At 30.8% G+C, this 18,478-nt stretch overlaps 1 long non-coding RNA gene across 1 annotated transcript; it reads right to left on the bottom strand.

The window, feature by feature from the left end:
- Positions 1–170: 170 nt before the first annotated feature.
- Positions 171–3,550, bottom strand: LOC105637294 (uncharacterized). Its single transcript, XR_001047003.4, has 3 exons — positions 3,124–3,550; positions 2,318–2,475; positions 171–492 (listed from the first exon to the last, which is right to left on the bottom strand). It is a non-coding gene; the product is annotated as an uncharacterized LOC105637294 (long non-coding RNA).
- Between the last annotated feature and the right edge of the window lie 14,928 nt (positions 3,551–18,478).

Below are 18,478 nucleotides of genomic sequence, written 5' to 3'. Positions count from 1 at the left end.
TTTGAATCTTTGAATGACAAGATTGACTTGTTTACCCAGATATATGGGCCAGTAGATGCTTTTAAATATTATTTTTATTTTAATCTTTTGTTTTTCCAGAATTATCCACATTTAAGCGATAATATAAATAAATAAAACATTATATTCTATTTTAAAATATATAATAGAAATACTTCAGAAAATTGTAATTATTAATTAATTAATAATAAACAAATTAAAAATATAAAGGCTTGATATATTTTCTCATATTATATATATACACCAAAATGAGAGATGATTCACTGTTCATTAGATAGTTTTTTATTTTATCCTTTAATGCTAAAATTATAAAATTAACAAACAATTATCTCTGCTTCCAGTTTTTTTTATCTATCGTTACAAAACCTATTTGTCAACTTCAGTCTCCCACAATTCATGCTCTGGATGCTCCCTTCTCCCAAAAATCATGCTCTGAACACTTCTTCTTCCTTCCTTCGAAAACAGCTGTCGTATCTGTCGAACCGAATCGATGACTTATATACAATAAAAGTTGGAAATTTAATATATAAAATAAAATAATATTTAAAATTTTTAAAATTATCTTTTTTTCTATTAGTAGTCATAAGAAATTTTATATATACTAAAATAAAAACAAGATTCATTGTTCATTAAACAGTGCATTGACACTTTAACCGGTTCTGATTTTTGTTATTCCTATTTTAACCTTCTATGCTAAAATTATAAAATTAACCGTAAATTATCTCTGTTTCTAAGATTTTCTTTTCTATCGTTGCCAACGCTATTCGCCGACTTGATTCTCTCTAACATTTTGCTCTAGACACTTCTTCTCCCTTCTCTAAAATAGCTCTTATCTTTATCACAGCGAATCGTTTATACAATAAAAACGTGGAATTTAACATATAAAACAGAATAATATTTCAAAATTTTAAAATTATCTTTTTTTTCCTAATAAAAGTCAAAAGATTATATATATATAATAGAATAAAAACCATATTCACTGTTCATTGAACAGTGCTTCGAGACTTTACCAAATTATGTTTTTTTTTTTATTATTCCTGTGTTACCCTTTTCTGTTAATATCACAAAATTAACTATCAATTATCTCTGCAGGTTTTTCCTCTCCACCATTAACAAAGTTATTTGCTGACTTGAGTCTCCCTAAAATCTTGCTCTCGACGTTTATTCTCACATCTAAAATAGCTCTCATCTTTGTGTCAGCAAATCATTGACTTATATACAAAAGAAGTTCAAAATTTAATATATAAAACAGAATAATATTTAAAATCTTTTAAAAGTCTCTTTTTTTTTTTCTCTAATAATAGTCATAAAAAATTATATATATACTTAAGTGAAATCCAGATTCACTGTTAAATGAACAGTGCACTGACATTTTAAGTAGTTCTATTTTTTGTTATTTCTATTTTACCATGATATGCTAAAATTACAAAATTAATCATCAACTATCTCTGCTTTTAGGTTTTTCTTCTATATCTTTGCCGAAACTATTTGCTGACTTAAGTCTCCTTAAAATCTTGCTCTGGACATTTCTTCTCCCTTCCAAAACAACTCTCTTATCTTTTGCAGCAAATTGTTGACTTATATATAATAAAAGCTCAAAATTTGACATATAAAATGGAATAATATTTCAAAATTTTCAAAATTATTATTTTTTCTAATAATAGTCATGAAAATATATATATATATATATATATATATATATATATATATATATATAATAAAATAAAAACTAGATTCATTTTTCATTGAACAGTGAATTGACACTTTAACCAGTTCTGTTTTTTTTTATGCTTATTTCACTTTTTTATGCTAAAATTACAAAATTAATATCTCTACTTCTGGGTTTTCCTTCCCTATTATCACCAAAGCTATATGCCGACTATGATGCTTTGGATACTTCTACTCTCTTCTAAATCATCCCTCATCCCTGTTGTAGCGAATCGTGGACTTATATACCATAAAAGTCTGAAATTTAACATTTAAAATTTTTAAAATTTTTTTTTTAAGGAAAAATAATTATTTTGTCCCTGGGCTTGTATAATTATCTAAGTAGTCCCTTACTTTTATACAAATATTTATAACGTCTCTTAGGTTTGATTCCGTCATACTACTTAGTCCTTTCGTTAAAAAAACACACTTTTTGCCATTAATTTTTTATAAAAAGACCAAACTACTCTAAATTCTCTAATTAGCAGTTTCTCCTAGTCTCACTTTTCTCTATTTCGAGCACTCACAAAATGGCAAACACAAAAATATCCATGTGAAAAAGCTTGACAATAAAACCCTTTTGAAAACTTACTATCACCACTGGAACCTGGTTGGTCTGAACAATCGGATGTTAGAGATATATTTGGCGTATCAATTGCACTTTTATAAGACATTTTGAGGCAACCCTCTCACGTAAACCCTTCATTACCTAATCATGAAGGAATTGGCTCATTCACCTCAAACCCATAGCTGAAAATCAAACCAAAATGCAAACTCAGTTTCCCAAAAAATTAATCATCAGGTTTATTAGGAAGCAAAACCGCAACTAGCAAATTGCATTCTGCTACTAGATATCTAGATTGCCAAATCATTTAAAAAATCCATATTAAGGGAAAATGAAGAAGATATCAACTAAGCAGCAAAATTATGAAGAATAAACAGGAAAATGGACAAATAGAAACTGATCTATTTTACTTACCAATTGATATTGATGAAATATGGACTAGGGTTTATGGCTCTAAGAGGACAGAATTGAATTCTTCAAGAATCATTGGCAATTTTAGTGAAGTAGAATAATTTTCAGTAAATGGGTCTAAGCCATATCATGTAATTTATCTAAAAAATTCAATTACAAATTAAAATAGCTCAATCTCTCAATCAGCTAAAGGTTGAACAACTATAGCTATAAAGTCAACACATAAAGAATATAATTTTCACAAAAAAAATTGGCTTCATAGCTAAAGACCAAAAGACCTAGCACTCGCTGAACAATGGGAATTCAAGATTTCAATAAATTCTCAGTAGGGCATTTTGTCAAGCATGTGATGCCATGGTACTGAGGCTTAGAAGAAGAAAGTGGTGAAGTCTAGAAGAAGAAAGTGATGTTTTGAGACCTACCAAATCGATAGCCTTCATCGGAAAAGCTTGACTTCGCTGAAATTTAATGACTATCACTACGATAGCAGTGAAGCGACAAAGGTTGCGATTCGCAACTTTCTTAGCATCAGAAAGGAAGAGGAAAGCATCTCGTTGGCAGTTAGAGGTCAAAGGAGGCTTCGTCGGCTTGAGATCGATGAGAGGTGATCGAAAATCGGGAGTAGGTAATGGGTAGGTGCCGCAATCGAGAGAGAGTTGGGTTATCTTCGTTAGAACTTGGCGCTAATGGAGGAAAGGACGTCGACATGATGCTCGCAGACCCTCATTAAGTTATCCGATGCTAGAGGTGGTTGAATGGTGACCGGAACACGGGAAAAGAGTTGGTTTGGTGATGGAGACGAAGTTTGATGGCAGCAAGTATTTTAGAGAGAAGAGAGATTGATATGGAAAAGAAGTATACAAAGGTTAATCTTGTCTTTTTACTTTAAAATTAACAGAAAATGTAGGTTTTTTTAACGGAAGGACTAAGCAGTAAACGAAAGGCAAATCTCAGGGATAGTTCAAATATTTGACAAAATACTGGACTACTTAGATAATTGTGGTAAACATCAGGGACGAAATAATTATTTTCCTTTTTCTAATAACAGTCTTAAAAAATTATATATGTATGCTAAAATGAAATCAAGATTCACTGTTCATTGAACAATGCACTGACACTTTAACCAGTTCTATTTTTTGTTATTTCCATTTTACCCTCTTATGCTAAAATTACAAAATTAACCATCAATTATTTCTGCTTTTAGAATTTTCTTCTCTATCATTACAAAGCTATTTGCCGAGTTGAGTCTCCCTAAAATAGATCTGATCTCTATCACAATGAATCAATAACTTATATACAATAAAAGTTCGTAATTTAACATATAAAAGGGATAAAACTATCTTTTTTTTTTTTATAATAATAGTCATAAAAAATTATATATCTACTAAAATGAAATCGAGATTCACAATTCATTTAATAGTGCATTGACACTTTAACTAGTTCTGTTTTTTGTTATTCCTATTTTACCTTTTATGCTAAAATTACAAAAATTAACCATCAATTATCTCTAATTCCAGGTTTTTCTTCTATATCGTTACCAAAACTATTTACCTACTTGAATCTCTCTAAAATCTTGCTTTTGACACTTTTTCTCCCTTCCAAAAAAACTCTCATCTTAATCGCAGCAAATCGTTGACCTATTTACAATAAAAGTTAGAAATTAAACATATAAAATGGAATAATATTTAGAATTTTTTAAAATTATCTATTTTTTTCTAATAATGCTCATAAAAAATTATATATATACTAAGCTGAAATCTAGATTCACTTTTCATTAAACAGTGCATTGCCACTTTAACCTGTTCTGTTTTTTGTGATTCTCATGTTACCCTTTTATGAAAATTATAAAATTAACCATCAACAATCTCTGCTTCCAGATTTTTCTTATCTACCGTCATCAAAGCTATTTGCCGACTTGAGTCTCCCTAAAATCTTGCTCTAGACACTTATTCTCCCCTCTAAAATATCTCTTATCTCTGTTGTAGTGAATCGTTGACTTATATACAACAAAGTTCAAAATTTTACATATAAAACGGAATAATATTTAAAATTTTATAAAATTATATTTTTCTTCAAATAATAGTCATAAATTATATATAAACTAAAAAGAAATCAAGAAACACTGTTCATTGAATAGTGCATTGACACTTTAACCAGTTTTGTTTTTTGTTACTCTTATTTTATCCTTTTATGCTAAAATTACACAATTCACTATCAATTACATCTGCTTCCAGGTTTTTCTTCTGTATCTTTACCAAAACCATTTGTTGACTTGAATCTACCTAAAATCTTGCTCTAGACAATTATTCTCCCTTCTAAAACAACTCTCATCTCTGTTGCAAAGAATCTTTGTCTTATATGCAATAAAAGTTCATAATTTAATATATAAAATAGAATAATATTTAAAATATTTTAGAATTATCTTTTTTTCTAATAATATTCATAGAAAATTAAATATATACTAAAATGAAATCTTTCACTGTTCATTGAAGACTGCATTAACACTTGAACCAGTTCTATTTTTTGTTATTACTATTTTAACTTTTTATGCTAAAATTACAAAATTAACCATCAAATATCTCTCCGTCTAGATTTTTCTTCTCTATCGTTACCAAAGATATTTGCCGACTTGAGTCTGCCTAAAATCTTATTGTGAATACTTCTTCTCCCCTCTAAATAGCTCTCACCTCTGTCACAGAGAATAGTGGACTTATATACAATAAAAGTTCGATATTTAACATATCTAATAGAATAATATTTAAAATTTTTTAAAATTATCTTTTTTTTTTTTGTAATAGTCATAAAAAAATTACATATTTACTAAAATGAAATCTAGATCCACTGTTCATTGAACAGTACATTGACACTCTAACTAATTCTGGTTTTTGTTATTCCTATTTTATCATTTTATGCTAAAATTAAAAAATTAGCTATCAATTATCTATGCTTCAAGGTTTTTCTTCTCTGTCACTGCTAAAGCTATTTGCCAACTTCAGACTCCCTAAAATCTTGCTTTGGACATATGAAACACCCCGAATTTTTATTTTCAAAACTTTTGAATTTTTAATAAATCGAAAATCCAAATTTGTGATGGGATGGGCTGTAAGTACCGAGCAATTTTGATCTAAGCCCAAATTGTGACTTGGGCTCAAGCCCAAAACAAGTTATCGAAACTTCTAGTTGAAAATAATTTAACCTTCTTAGAATTGATATTGGACCACTTAAAATAATAATAAAAATTATATTTACCACTTAGTAATCCTAAATTTGACAAAATCAATTAAATAAATCAAACCGCTTGAAAATCATTGAGAAATAAATCAAATAAGAAAGCACAAAATGGGGTTATACAGCAAATATTTAATTATTGATAACAGGAACCGTAAACCGGCTTAAAGTTTTCGAAAACCAAGAGAAAAACCAGATAACCAAACAAAAATCGAGCTAAATCGTTGATTTGGCCCCAAACCGGTTTGAATCGAACCGAAATGGCCCAGAACTCTCTAGATCCATCTTCTCCTCTCTTTTTCTCTATTCTTCTCTTCTTCTTTGCGCACGCCAGAAGTAGCGCCGCGGCTCCTCCCGCTCCTCGTTTTCTGGCCACCGCGCGACAAAAGCAAGTGGCAATTGAGGTTCCTTCATGCCGTTGGTCACATTCCAGCCATCCTTCATGCCGAACGGGCTGCTGGGGCGCGACTCCAAGCTATCTCCCTCTCGATAGTTCTCTTCTTCCATTTTTGGCGATCCACACCATTTCTGGCGGTCCTAGTGGAGGAGACAGGCGGCAATGGACTCTCCACGACGCTGTGAGTAACTCCCCTCCATAAATTTGGGATTTCACTGAGGTTTTGAGGAGCAATCGTGTGCGGAGGAGGTGCAGTGATTGCCAGGTCCGATCCGGCCAACTAGGGGACTGATCTCGCGCTTTTGACACCAAAATTGGACTCCTGACGAAAAATCGAGTCGAATGGTATAATCGTGATAAATTTTTGGGCAAGGTCGATGTTTCCGGCCACCGTGCACGGCGGCAACGGCAGTAGTCCGGCGACCGGCCGGCGACACTCTGGCGAGTCACCAAAATGGCAGAATTCTTCTTTCCTCATGTAGACTGTGGATTCGTCGTCCAATTTTCGATCGGTACACTCTAAGACTCAATTCGCAATTTTTGAATAAATCCGGAATTAATGAATTAATGAGCATTTATAAGATTGAACATTGTTCAATATAGTTCATAAATATTAGTTATAAGATTGATATTGAAATAAGAATTCTAGCTAATAATTATATAAGTTAATTTTCGAAATTTTAAGAAATATAAATAGGAGGAATTATAATTTATGGTATAGACGGTTAATTAATGGTATTATGGAAATATGATTGTAGGTTAATATAAAGTAAAATTTAATTGGTATTAGTATTATTATTAGTAATATTACTATTAATATTATTATTATTATTATTATTATTATTATTATTATTATTCTTAATGATTATTATTATTAATATTATTAGAAGATTTATTTAAAAGTTATAAAATTAGAATAAATAAATAAATAAGGGAACATGATATATATATAAATATCCAGTTTAGTTTGATATGTGAGTAAAGCGACTAGTACCCAAAACTAATAATTAAGATAAGATACATTTCTCAAATTAGACCTCTTATTTAGAATTTTCTTATTATTTTAGATATTTATAAAGTCCCGAAAGGTGAAGACAAATGCTGGAAGCGTGCAGTAATAAAGATAATCCTGTAAAGGACAATAAGGAACTGTGAGTAGTGTTAGATAATTCGCATCATCCACCTGCATTCATGCATTCACGGCTAGATGTTATCATGCATTATTTTGTTGAATTGGCATATTTTGCTACACTATTTGTTGATATTAAAAATTGTTTGATTACTTGTGTTGTGATATTGCTGTGCCTTGTTTGTGTGGAATTGGGATAAAGTGGGTCACCATGGGTTTGTGAGGACGGTCTATGTGATATGGATCCTGAATATAATGAAATTATAATATGATATGGAATTTGGCCAGGTAAATGGGAGATTGGCGCCTCCGTGTGCACCTGATGATATGGATTATATAGAAACCACAGGGTGGCTTCTTATTGGGCGCACCTGATAATCTTGATTTTATGGTAGCCCGCAGGGTGGCCTCCTGTTGTATGCGCCGATGGATCTAGATTTGATAGAGACGACCGGGTTGCCTCCTGTTGGTATGGAAAAGAAAAGAGAGAATGGAAAAACAATGAGAGGACTGGTCATGTGAGGATTAGACCGGTCTGCCAGCTATGGGGGATCGGCTCCCTGGTGCACACGTGAGTGGATGGGCCATGTGGGAGGACGGCTCATCGAGGGTTTCGATGACACCACTGACTAATTTCCACGTGATGTGATTATATGAAGATGATAATAATTGTGATTGCTGTTGTATTGCCATTTGTGTGACAAACTGCATGATCATATAACTAGTCGGAGGACTAAAACGATTTATAGTAGCATATGTGTGATTGTGTGGGGTGAGAGGGTTATCTAACCCTACTCATTGAGTTTGGCACTCACCCTTGCCTACTATTTTTTTTTTTCAGGTAATAGGAAGAAAGGAGGATCCTATGAACCCAACTGGGTCGAAATATCAAAACTAGAAACTTGTTAATAGTTATGTTAACTATGTAAATGAAAAGGACTGTAGCTTATGGGGTTCCGCAGTTGTATTCCAAATGGGTTGTAACTGAATAGTAAGAATATATGTTAAATATATGACTTGTTCTTTGATATATTTATGGAATAAAGTTATTGGGTCTGAAGCCATAATTATAAACAGAATATGGATTAACTAATAAAGGCTTACTACGGGCCTCGGAGGCCTTAAGCCTACTCAGGTTCTAGTGTCGGTCCGGCCCATGGAAACGGGTCGTGACAACATATCTTCTCCTTTCTTAAACATATGTCATTTTTATCGTAGTGAATTATTGACTCATATACAATAAAAATTATCTTTTTTTTTCTTGTAATTGTCATAAAAAATTATATATATACTAAAATAAAATTCAGATTCACTGTTCATTGAACAATGCATCGACACTCTAACTAATTTTGTTTTTAGTTTATTCCTATTTTACCATTTTAAGCTAAAATTGTAAAATTAACTATTAGTTATCTCTGCTTCTAGGTTTTTCTTTTCTATTGTTACCAAAGCTATTTGTTGACTTTAGTCTCCCTAAAATCTTGCTCTAGATACTTCTTCTCTCTTCTAAAACAACTCTAACCTTTGTTGTACGAAATTATTGACTTATATACGATAAAAGTTCAAAATTTAACATATCATTCCATAATAATATTTAAAATTTTGTAAATTATCTTTTTTTCTTGTAATAATCAAAATTTAACAGATCTGTTTTTTGCTATTCCTACTTTACCTTTTTATGTTATAATTACAATATTAATCATCAATAATCTCTACTTTTAGGTTTTCTTTCTCTATCTTTACTAAAGCTATTTGCGACTTGAGTTTCCCTCAAATCCTACTCTGTGCACTTCTACTCCCTTTTAAAACAGCTTTCATCATTGTCGCAGTGAATCGTTGACTTATATATAATAAAAGTTTGAAATTTATCATTTCAAACAAAATAGTATTTAAAATTTTATAAGATGATATTTTTTTTCTAATAACAGTCATAAAAAATTATTTATATACAATGATGAAATCCAGATTCACTGTTCATAGAATAGTGCATTGACACTTTAACCAGTTTTATTTCTTTCATTCCTATTTTACATTTTTATGCTAAAATTACAAAATTAACTATCAACTACCTCTACTTCCAGGTTTTTCTCCTGTATCTTTATCAAAGCTATTTGCTGACTTGAGTCTCCCTAAAACCTTGCTCTAGAGAATTATTCTCCCTTCTAAAATAACTCTCATCTCTGTCACAACAAATCGTTGACTTATATATAATAAAAGTTCGAAATTTAACATATCAAACGGATTAATATTAAAATTTTTTAGAACTATCTTTTTTTTCTTGTAATAGTCATAAAAAATTATATATATACTAAAATGAAATTCATATTCACTATTCATTGAATAGTGCAACACTTTAAACTAGTTCTTTTTTCTCTCTTATTCCAATTTTATGCTTTTATGCTAAAATTAGAAAATTCACCATCAATTATCTCCGATTCAAGGTTTTTCTACTCTATAGTTACCAAGGCTATTTGCCGAATTGAGTCTCCCTAAAATTATGCTCTAGACACTTTTTCTCCCTTCTAAAATAGCTCTCATCTTTATCGCAACGAATTGAAGACCTATATAAAATAAAAGTATCAAATTTAACATATTAAACAGAATAATATATAAAATTTTTTAATACTATCTTTTTTCTTGTAATAATCTTAAAAAATTATATATTTACTAAAATGAAATCCAGATTCACTGTTCACTGAATATTGCATGGATACTCTGACTAGTTCTGTTTTTTGTTATTCTTATTTTATCCTTTTAGGCTAAAATTACAAAATTAGCCAACAATTTTCTATGCTTCTAGGTTTTTTCTTCTCTGCAGTTACCAAAGCTATTTGCCAACTTGAGTCTCCCTAAAATCTTGCTCTCGACACTTCTTCTCCTTTCTAAAACCACTGTCATCTTTATCGCAATGAATCATTGACTTATATACAATAAATTTCGAAATTTAACATATCAAACGGAATAATATTTAAAATTTTTTAAAATTATCTTTTTTTCTTGTAATAGTCATAGAAAACTATATATTTACAAAAATAAAATCCAGATTCACTAAATGCACTGTTCCAGTTTTATTTTTTATTATTCTTATTTTACCTTTTTATGCTAAAATTATAAAATTAACCATTAATTATCTCTTCTTCAAGATTTTTCTTCCCTATTGTTACAAAAGCTATTTGCCGACTTGAGTCTCTGTAAAAAATCTTGCTCTGGACATTTATTCTCCCTTCTAAATAGCTCTCATCTCTGTTGTAGCAAATCGTTGACTTATATACAATAAAATTTTTAAATTTAACATATAAAATGGAATAATATTTAAAATTTTTTAAAATTCTCTTTTTTTCTAAGAATAGTCATAACAAATTATATATATATATATATATATATATATATATATATATATATATATATATATACTAAAATGAAATTAAGATTCACTTTTTATTGAACAGTGCATAACCAGTTCTCTTTTTATCATTCTTATTTTACCCTTTTTATGCCAAATTTACAAAATTAACCATCAATTATCTCTGCTTCTAGGTTTTTCTTCTCTATCTTTTTCAAAGTTATTTGTTGACTTGAGTCACCCTAAAATCTTGCTCTGAAAACTTTTTCTCTCTTCTAAAAGATATCTCATCTCTATCGCAGCGAATCGTTGACTTATATACAATAAAAATTTGAAATTTAACATATCAAATGAAATAATATTTAAAATTTTTTTAAAATTCTCTTTTTTTTCCTAATAATAGTCGTAGAACTATATATGTATATACTAAAATGAAATCCAAATTCAGTGTTCATTGAACTATCTATTGACGCTTTAATCAGTTCTATTTTTTTTTTCATTCATATTTTACCTTTTTATGTTAAAATTACAAAATTAACCGTTAATTGTGTCTACTTCTAGGTTTTTCTTCTCTATCGTTGCCAAAGCTATTTGTCGATCAAGACGTCTCTAATCTTGCTCTAGACACTTCTTCTCCCTTTTAAAACGTTTCTCATCGCTGTTGCAGTGAATCGTTGACTTTTTACAATGAAAGTTTGAAATTCAACATTTAAAATAGATTATTATTTCAAAATTTTTAAATTTATTTTTTCCCTAATAATAGTCATCAAAAAATTATATACTAAAATAAATATCAGATTCACTATGCATTGAACATTGCATTCACACTTTAACTAGTTCTGTTTTTTTTATTCCTATTTTATCCTTTTATGCTAAAATTACAAAATTAACTATCAATTATCTTTGCTTCCATGTTTTTCTTTTCTATCATTACCAAAGCTCTTTACCGAGTTCAGTCTCCCTAAAATCTTGTTGTTGACACTTCTTCTTCCTTGTAAAACAGCTCTCACTTCTATTGCAAAGAATCATCAACTAATATACAATAAAAGTTCGAACTTTAACATATCAAATGGAATAATATTTAAATTTTTTTAAAATTATGATTTTTTTTAATATTTATCAAAAATAATATATTTATTAAAATGAAATCCAGATTCACTGTTTATTGATTAGTCCATGGGCACTCTAACCAATTGTTTTTTTTTTTGTTATTTATATTTTACCCTTTTATGATAAAGTTACAATATTAACCATTAATTGCTTCTAGGTTTTTCTTCTCTATCTTTACCAAAGCTATTTGCTGACTTGAGTCTCCTTATAATCCTCTTGTGAATCACATTTATATACAATAAAAGTTCAAAATTTAACATATCAAACGGAATACTATTTAAAACTTTTTAAAACTATCTTTTTTTTCTTGTAATAGTCATAAAAAATTATATATTTACTAAAATGAAATCCAGAATCATTGTTCATAGAACAGTGCATTGACACTCTAACCAATTCTGTTTTTTGGTATTCTTATTTTACCTTTTATGCTAAACTTACAATATTAACCATCAATAATCTCTGCTTTCAGGTTTTCCTTCTCTATCTTTATCAAACTATTTGCTAATGCCAGTCTCTCTAAAATTCTGCTCTGGACACTTCTTCTTCCTTCTAAAATAGGTCTCATCTCTGTCACAGCGAATCATTGACTTATATATAATAAAAGTTTAAAATTGAACTTATAATCTAAATAATATTTAAAATTTTTTAAGATTATCTTTTTTTTCTTTCCTAATAATAGTCATAAAAAATTATATATATATAGTAAATGAAATTTAGATTCACTGTTCATTGAATATTGCATTGACACTTTAACCGGTTTTGTTTTTTTGTCATTCCTATCTTACCCTTTTATGCTAAAATTATAAAATTAACCATTAATTATTTTTGCTTCTAGGTTTTTCTAGGTTTTTCTTCTCTATCTTTACCAAAACCATTTGCTGACTTGAGTAATCTTGCTCTGGACACTTTTCCCTTCTAAAACAACTCTCTCCTCTTTGGCAGTGAATCATTGACTTATATGCAATAAAAGTTCGAAATTTAACTTATAGAACATAATAATATTTCAAAGTTTTTAAAATTTTTATTTTTTCTAATAATAGCCATAAAAAATGATTATATACTCTAAAATAAAAACCACATTCATTGTTCATTGAATACTGCATTGACACTTTAACCAGTTCCGTTTTCTTTTATGCTTATTTTGCCCTTTTATGCTAAAATTATAAAATTAACCATCAATTATCTTTGCTTCTAGGTTTTTCTTCTCTATCATTACCAAAGCTATATGCCGACTTGAGTCTCCCAAAAATGTTTCTCTTAACACTCCTCCCTTCTAAAACATCTCTCATCCCTATCGTAGCGGATTGTTGACTTGTATATAATGAAAGTTCAAAATTTAATATTTAAAATTTTTTTATATTATCTTTTTTTTCCCTAATAATAGTCATAAAAAAATTATATATATAGTAAATAAAATTCAGATTCCCCGTTCATTGAATAGTGCATTAACACTTTAATCAGTTCTGTTTTTTCTTATTCCTATCTTACCCTTTTATGCTAAAATTACAAAATTAACCATCAATTATTTCTGCTTCTAGGTTTTCCTTCTCTATCTTTACCAAAACTATTTGCTGACTTGAGTAATCTTGCTCTGGACACTTCTTCTCCCTTCTAAAATAGCTCTCTTCTTTTTTGCGGCGAATCATTGACTCTTATGCAATAAAAGTTCGAAATTTAACATATAGAATGAAATAATATTTCAAAATTTTTAAAATTATCATTTTTTTCTAATAATAGTCATAAAAACTGATATATATATATATATATATATATATATATATATATATATATATATATATATATATATATATACATAAAATAAAAACTAGATTCATTGTTCATTGAACAGTCTGTTGACTCTTTAACCAGTTCTGTTTTTTTATTATGCTTATTTTACCCTTTTATGTTAAAATTACAAAATTAATCATCATTTATCTTTGTTTCTAGGTTTTTCTTCTCTCTCGTTACCAAAGCTATATATCGAATTGAGTCTCCCAAAAATATTTCTCTTGATACTCCTCCCTTCTAAAACATCTCCCATCCTTGTCGCAACGAATTGTTGGCTTGTATATAATAAAAGTTCAAAATTTAACATTTAAAATTTTTTAAAATTATCTTTTTTTTTCTAATAATAGTCATAAAAAATTATATATGTATACTAAAATGAAATCAAGATTCACTCTTCTTTGAACAATACATTGACAATTTAACAAGTTCTATTTTTTGCTATTTCCATTTTACCCTTTTATGCTAAAATTACAAAATTAACCCTCAATTATTTTCGCTTTCAGAATTTTCTTCTCTATCATTACAAAGCTATTTGCCGACCTAAGTCTCCCTAAACTCTTGCTTTAGACACTTCTTCTTCCTTCTAAAACAGCTCTCATCTTTGTCACAGCAAATCAATGACTTATATACAATAAAAGTTCGTAATTTAACATATAAATGGGAATAATATTTAAAAATTTTTAAAATTATTTTTTCTCTAATAATAGTCATAAAAGTTTATATGTATACGAAAATGAAATCCAAATTCACTGTTCTTTGAATAATGCATTGACACTTTAACAAGTTTTGTTTTTTGTCATTCATATTTTACCCTTTTATGCTAAAATTGTTAAAAATAACTTTAATATAGTCTAGATCTTATAGTTCATAGAATTTATTCAATAAGAATACACAATAAGCGGAAGCGTACTTTGATCCATAACAGTATATCTATGTTATGGATTACCTCGTTGTGGCAATTCGATTCTCACTGTAACAGCAGATCTATGTTTCTTCACTCTGGCCTTTTATCCGTAAGTGTTCTCTTAATGATCAGAGAATAATCAACAGTGCAGGAGTTTTCTTTTCACGCTTTCTCAAACAATCTATCACCATATGTGTTTGAGGTAGCCGTCACACTCTCTATATTTTTTTTATGCTGTTGATTTCCTTAATCTTTTATAAGGCATGGGAAGGGTATTAAAACCCTAACTGGTCCTTATCCATTAAGCCCAATAACCATCATTTTGGGCCATCTTAATTAGAACCAGCCCTTTAATCACATGGGCCGCATATATATTATTAAATAATCTAACAATCTCCCACTTGGCCCATGTTCATTTCTTGAATCTATCATGTTTACTTAATTAGAATTAAAATGATTGGATTATGGCGATCACAAGTCGTTAATCGACATGATTCTTTCCATATATCACAGACCACCTCAATTCATAAACTTTAATTGAAAAACTATTCAACAAACAATACATTGTCATAATCAAATGTTATTGTTATCTCACTCAAACCATTATTGTATACATCTATAATGTGGATAACACATAAATAAGCAAAAACACATCTTTAATTGAATTCCCAAGTGTCACAATAATATGAGCAAAATAACCAAATGTATATGTATACAAGTTTAAACATCATGCTAACAAGGACTTATCTATAATGCCTGTAACGCCCCAAAATTTTCGAATCTTAAAATGATATTATTTTATCGGGTCATGAATGGTGCTACAGAGAGGGGGATAATATTTTATTTAGATCTAAGGAAGATATTGAGTATAATTAACTATGAATGGATAGTGATTTACCGGTCTGTGAATAGTACGACCGGTCTGTGAATAGTACTACCGGTCTGGGAATCGGTATTATTTTTGTTCGAAAAAAATTACCATTTATGTTTTATATTTTATTTAATATTTTTGGAGTATGCATACATGATTTTTATGGGTGGAGAGTAAGTAGTGAATATTTTTGGAGAAGTTAAATAATTAGTGAATAGTGAATTATGGTGTTATATTAATTAAGGAAATGATTATCTATAAAAAAAAAATATTACTCGCTAAACTTGTGAATACTCAATTACTTCTACTTCAGAATCTAATTTTATGATTTGTATGTTAAGTTAAGACGGTGTCTCCGGCACCGAATGTGGCATCCGTCGTCGGGTCTCACGGGACTGGGCGGAGGGTGTTACATTTAGTGGTATTGTGAATACTCAAATTTTGAGGCTCAAAAAGCCTGTTTTTCCGGACTGCAAACAGTCCGGCCGGGCCGGAGGCCATTCAAAAAGTTCACCGAAAGTATGCCAATATGGTACTTGAAACATCCGGAAAATTACGAGGATCGCGGAACTGGTCCCGGAATATTTTTTGGAGGTACGGAACTCCCGAAAAAGCCTTTGGAACGGAAAATTAGCAAGTGGACCGTCCACGGCGGTGGCGGCTGCCACCGTCCACGGTGGCAGCAGCCACCCTCCGGCCTGTTTTTTCCTATAAATACAGCCCCGAATCGACAGTTTTACTCACTCAGTCTGTGTTGACGGACGCTCTCTTCTCTCCTACGCTCCTTGCGGTTCTTTTACTGCTTTTCTGGATTTAGTGTAGGCTTTTATTACTCTGCTATTGTGATATTTGGTCATTTAATCAAATTAATTTTAATTAATATTCCCCAAACGAGGAGCTTAACCTGGAATTTTCAAGCTGAAGCTAAGAAGCGGCCGCCGAATAACTCAGGTAATAACGAAACCCTGCCTATTTAATTTCAGCATTTTGTGCATATTCTCTTCTACTCCTAAATTCTAAAACTGCATTCACACCATAATCATTTTGGCAGCAAACTGCCTTAAGTAAATAAGTTTAGGCCAAAATGCCCGGTTAATCAATAATCGTGGTATTAATGCTAAAACTCCGAACATATTGGCTAAAGTGCCTAGTTAATTAATAACTACGGTGCAATTGCCTTTATTTCGAACAGTTCGGCTAAAAGTCCAATTAATCAATAATTGTGGCTAAAAGCCTAATCAATCACGTTTTTGGCAACAAATTGCTTATAATTCAAATAACCACCTTTTTTGGCGACAAAATCGCCTAAATAATCACCTTTTCTTTGGCAATAAGTTGCCTAAATTACATATCATTTTTTGGCACGAATGCCTTAATCATTTCGGCGACAAATCGCCTAACCAATCTTTGACAACAAATTGCCTAATCAAATGTCAACTTTTGGCACAAATACCTTAATCAACCATTTTGACGACAAAAAGCCCAAACATCAATTTTTGGCAATAAATTGCCCAATCAAGCACTTTTTGGCAACAAAATGCCTAAAACAGAAAATCAAATCAAACTTTGGCAAAATGCCTAAAAAATGCACGAAGCATACACACACTCATGCATGAAGCATACCCCTTCAAGATGCCTTTAAATAGGCTTTATCGAACTACGTCGGCTTTGATCTCTCATTCCAACGAGAGTACGTAGGAACGTTCGGGATTTGACCCCGAGCGGCAAGCCGAAATCATCAAAACACTTTATTGGTCCAATTGCATCATTACCCTGCAAAGCATTAACACTTAGGTTAGTTAATCAGCATGACATAGTCTCGGGATCCACCTCGGGTTCGTAGATTGTGCCTTAAACTTTGGGATAATTAGCCTAGACTTAGGTTAATTAAAATTGGAGTCATTTAGGGTTCTTTCTTAGTTTTCCCTTATAAAAATAAACTAGGTGGCGACTTCATAAAACACACACGTGAGCATACCTCGTTCAAGTATATTTTTGCCTTCGGGGGGAGGGTTCACAGTTTGGCGACTTCACTGGGGACTAGTTATGTAATCATTTTGCATAAAGTGGACTACAATTGCTGCATCAACTAACCTGCCCTTCTTTAGGGTATTATTTTGTTGTGCTTTGTTTTGTACAGGTACCCTAACTCGAATCAAGTGTTCTTTCTTTAAGAATACTTGATAAGGAAATTTGGACTTAATTCTAAAATTTAATGAAAACATTAAAATTTGTTGATTTATTTGCACGATTGAGAATCTTTTTCTCCATTGCATAAAAAACGAATTTCAAATGAATTTCTTCTCTTCTATTCAAACTTCTGAGTCTGGATAGCAAGTAACGCTGATCGGCAGGTCTCTTTGATTATGTCGACGGACAGCCAAAGCGTCCTCCCTGTTACCGCAAACCATTCCTAATCCTTTTGGGGGTGGCCCATGAGTATGCGTACTGTTGGACCCACGCGAAACTCCTTGTTTCACATGTGGTTAGGTATATCCTTACTCAAGGTTCAAGGGTCCCTTAATAAGCCAATTTTCTATTTGTGTCATAGCCTATAGAACCTATCCTTTAGGGCTGTATGCACCCAATGATGTGAACCATATCATTAAAACTGATTATGATGTGATATTGTGCGCATTCACGACATATCATCTCATAAACATTAAAAACATTAAAAGAGCACAAAATATTCTTTTTAGTCATGCACAATTGGACAAAGGAGTCGATCTACCTCACATTCAGCTCCCCTGATACAGAATACTACCCACTGTACCTTAATCCAGTTACCCTTATCCTTACAGGTACCCACTGTTCGAGTGCCTATCCAAGTTCCAGTCACACCTACAGTGCTATCACCAACCTCACCAGCTTCACCAGTTTCACCAACTTCACTCGCAATCCAAATGGCATCACTTGCTGACATCCAAAATCTCATGGAACAACTGGAAGCCAGAATGGAGGCTAGAATGAATAAGGCATTAGCTGCCCAGAGAACTGCCCTAATAAC

Source organism: Jatropha curcas, chromosome 1, assembly GCF_041381405.1.
Source record: "Jatropha curcas cultivar XTBG-Jc1 chromosome 1, XTBG_Jcur_1.0, whole genome shotgun sequence".
NCBI lineage: Eukaryota > Viridiplantae > Streptophyta > Magnoliopsida > Malpighiales > Euphorbiaceae > Jatropha > Jatropha curcas.
Note: the sequence above shows the minus strand (reverse complement) of the source record. Positions and strands in the feature narration are given on the sequence as shown.